The 4,152-nt window shown below is 32.8% G+C and overlaps 1 protein-coding gene across 2 annotated transcripts in view; it reads left to right on the top strand.

Annotated features, from left to right (window-relative positions):
* LOC129226474 (CUGBP Elav-like family member 4) overlaps positions 1–2,224 on the top strand; it is a 568,366-nt gene extending 566,142 nt beyond the window's left edge. For both annotated transcript variants that reach the window (XM_054861084.1, XM_054861083.1), the window contains one exon: positions 1,565–2,224. The gene's annotated coding sequence lies outside the window, so the exon portion shown is untranslated. The remainder of the gene's footprint in view (positions 1–1,564) is intronic.
* The last annotated feature ends 1,928 nt before the right edge of the window (positions 2,225–4,152 follow it).

Here is a 4,152-nt window from a genome sequence, read left to right as displayed (position 1 = left end):
TTTGTGCAGTTATGTTTAATTTTGCAGTGAAATCATCCTGATTTTTACTAGCTTTGGTTTTTCTTGGAAACTTCATTTTCCTCTTGTTCTGAATGTATTCAGCATACATGGAGGTGGAGGGGGGGTACATGACCATATGTAGGTGTTAAAAGAGGGCAGTAGAACCTGAAAGGTTGAAAACCCCTGTCCTAAATTATTTTCATTTTAAAACACATTAAAATTCAGCGAGTCGTCTTCAAAAATAAGGTTCTGGCTCTTGTTATAGGACAACAATGCAGATAAACGAAATTTTTATAACTCCCCCCGGAGAGTGAGGAAAAACCCTCTAAATTAGAAAATACGAGCGAGGAACACAAATGAAAAATGACACTTCTCATTGAAAAGCAAAGAAGGCAGTTCCTTTCATCGCGTTTACAGCTTTTATGCTTTTTCATCTTTTATTGCCCTAACGGAAAAGAATGGAAGAGCAGGAGAAAGAAAGCATGTTTTTACACCGGGCCAGCTCGAGTTAGCACATTCGTCTTTATTTTGATACCATTGCTTAACGCTAAACACACTGTGTTGTCGCTTTTTTTTTTTTTTTTTTTTTCATATTTTAATTCTTCACTTAAATGTTGCCAATAAATCACTTCTAAGTGCGTTGTATTTCATTTGAGCTTCATGGTTAATTTTCGGCAGCTATTAAAAAGTGCAGAAAAATATTGTTCAATTGCAGTTACAGTCAACTTTCGATAACTCGAAGTCTTATAACTCGAATATTTTTTAATCACAAAATTTTTATTGGGTGCAACAATTATCAGTGTTTTCCAATGCTAAGTTTTCTAAAAATCTCTAAGGTAACAACTTTTAAGTCGAAGCTCTTATGAAAGTTTTGTTTTCATTTCATACACGAAAATCCAGCAAACAAAAAACACGAAAAAAAATTATTGTATAAGCAGAGAAAGATAACTTTCTTTTTAAGCACGTTAATAAAATTTATTCTCTGTGAAAATATTTATACAGAACTAATAACTTTCTTTATTCCAAACTATTATCGTTATAGTCTATCTAACGTACACAATCTCTGCAAAAGAAAAAAATAACAACATTATTTTTAATAGGGCTGGGAGAGGAACTTCCGATAACTCGAAGCTTTAAGCTTGTTTATTGCGACTTCGAGCTATCGGAAGTTCCTACCTCAGTCTTATTAAGACAGTTCTCAAACAGTCAAAATCTGCTTCGCTCTAGAACACTGAGTGAGGTCTATACACCTTTCTAATCAAAATTATGAAAAAGTGTTTGAGTTTGCAATGCTTACCTTTCAATGTATTCTTTATAAGTTATTCAACTCCAGGTAGTTTTACCTTACAAGCTAGTTTAGGTTTTCTTGTACATAAAAAGTTTCCCGAAAAGATGTATCTCCCTCCATTGGAAAGTTTGCAAATGATCTTGGCTTCGGAAAAATTTTAATTTGTGACCTGTGTCCCAATAATGTTTAGCTATTGATGACTTAAAAACTTCTTGTTTTTTTAATTTTGCAAATCAAAAGTTATTTTTTCACTCATTATTTTTTTTTCTTTTCCAGAAAATCCTGAATATTTACAAGAAAGGAAAGATGCCGTCAGTTTACTTATTCAGAAAAGAAAAAAAATACCAGTATAATATGGAGTATTGATTTGCCAGAAGCTATTAGAGCGTGATTCAAGTTTTAAAGAAATATTAGGAAAAACTAGAAGTTTTGAAGACTTTTTTTTCTTTCCATCATTTCCGACTTCGGGCTTCAGAGTTGTTTTTCTCTTTCCCCTTTAAAGACAAAGGCCAAAGAAGAAAAACAGAGTGACGAAAAGTGTACATAAAATCCAGTATCAGCTTGGATTTTACGATCTGTAGATAATACCTTAGGTTTTGCTTGATATCGACACAATGTAGTAGCCAATCTTAGATCTCTCCTTAATTGAAAAAAATGATACTTTTACAAGTGAGAGCTGTTCAAAAGAAAACAGAAAAAATTACCTTTCTTTTCATTGCATAGTGAGACCACACAAGTAGATATACACAAGTAGATCTCCTTAATTGAAAAAATGATGCTTTTACAAGTGGAAGGTGTGCAAAAGAAAACAGGAAAATGATATTTCTTTTCATGGCATAGTGAGACCACACAAGTAGATATACACAAGTAGATCTCCTTAATTGAAAAATGTAGATATACACAAATAGATCTCCTTAATTGAAAAAAAAATGATGCTTTTACAAGTGGAAGCTGTTCAAAAGAAAACAGAAAAATTACCTTTCTTTTCATGGCATAGTGAGACCACACAAGTAGATATAATCAGCACTTTAGAGTAGAGAAAAATTAACTAATCAGCCACTGTAAAGAACAAAACAAAGGAACTACTCGACGTTCTTTGTGGTATATACATAAGTAAAGTAGAAAAAAATTAAGTTTCTGTTGAAGAGAAATTTAAAAACTAACGGAACATGCTATTTCCAAAACGAGAACGTAGATTTAGAGAATATCTGATATAATCATATGATAATAATGATATATAAACTCTATGTGCAGCCCAGACTTTATGAAATATAGTGGCTGAGATTTTTTTAATGTAACTACTTTTTTTTCTTTTTCTTTTTTCGCAACAGGAGATGATAGATGTAAAGGAAAGCTAATATTGAAGAAAATGTTTAAAAACCTTAAAACCGTCATATCAGCACAAGAAACTCTACTAACATCTGCACTGTTGTGTTCTTCCAACTTTCCTAGCCAAAGAGAGGACTTTTAGTAGCTCGACTTTACTGATGACGTCACGCCAAATTCTGATGACGTCATAAGCCAAAGAACCTATCCAAGATTTAAATGTTACATAAACAATGAATGAAAATATATTTATATGTGTGTGAGCATATTGAGAACCCACAACTGTTGACACATAAACTGCGTACGGTTCGAGACTTTGTCCAAGACATCTCACACGTATACATATATGTTTCACTGCAACCAAAGACAATTCTGAGGAACCAACGTAAAGAATTATTTGTTTTCATTCAGATGTATAGAACGCAGTATTCAAACCCACTGTTTAAATACCTTCTATCACCCCCCTTTCAATCGTATTTTATCCTACTGCACTTTTTCCTTTTGTTTTTACTATCACCATTTCTTTTTTGCTAACATTTGAAGTCATTTTCTTTAGCGACTAGAGCAGAAGTTCCCGACAGATGTACACTTACTTAGACGGGTTAGTCTTGCTTTCGAACTTTTCTCATCTTCATTCCGTGCGTCTTTTCGAACGATATGAGTAGGCAGAGTGCGCATGTGCAAATCAATGTTCGGGGAACTACATCGCTTACGAAACTATATCATCTAGCACATTCAAAAAATCGACAAATGCCACCAAACTTGGCGGCATTTGGCGATTTTCAGCCAATGGTGGCACCAAAAATATGTCGCCCACAATGATGACCACTTGGCGATAGCTCGTCAATTTCTCGCCAAGCCCATAGACTCTCGCAAAACATGAAAGCTGGAACATTTCTATCAAAGATGTCCATAAAGGAAGATGTATTCATTCATACATGGCAAATTTTAAAGAATTTTTATTACTTGATTTCAGTTAATTTCAATTAGATGAACCATTCCTTCCTTGATAAGCTTTAAAAGTACCTCATACCTTATTTTTTTAACACTTACCTTCTCAATATTAATATAAATCAACTTTCCATTATTTAAGAAAAAAAAAACCTTGTATGATTCTTCAGTCCTTCGCTTTTTAAACACTCAATCGGTCTTTCTTGGATCATTGCAAAAAAATATCTTTCAACACCAAGTCTAAAACATAGTGTTTCATTTATACTTATGATTTACTACGAAAAATGCTTTTCTTTTATTAATTTATTAACTTGAGAGTTTAAGATCCATTTAAATTCTCTGAAAGAACTAGTGACACAATCAGAGTATTTGGCCACCAAGTTTAAAGTGCTTTTCAAATTTTGAAATTTCGCTATAGACCAATACAACTTTTTCTAGCGTAAATTTATCGCAAAAAATTTAAAATCGCAACAATATGCAATCCAAAATTTAAGCTTTAAAAACAAATTTGATAATTTTTCTTTAGCAGTTTCTTAATTGTACTTAACTGAGTGCGCTCTCTACCTACATAATATCTCGTTGATCGT

Source organism: Uloborus diversus, chromosome 7 (genome assembly GCF_026930045.1).
Source record: "Uloborus diversus isolate 005 chromosome 7, Udiv.v.3.1, whole genome shotgun sequence".
NCBI classification, from domain to species: domain Eukaryota; kingdom Metazoa; phylum Arthropoda; class Arachnida; order Araneae; family Uloboridae; genus Uloborus; species Uloborus diversus.
The sequence above is the reverse complement of the archived record's forward strand: the minus strand, read 5'-3'. Positions and strand labels throughout refer to the sequence as shown.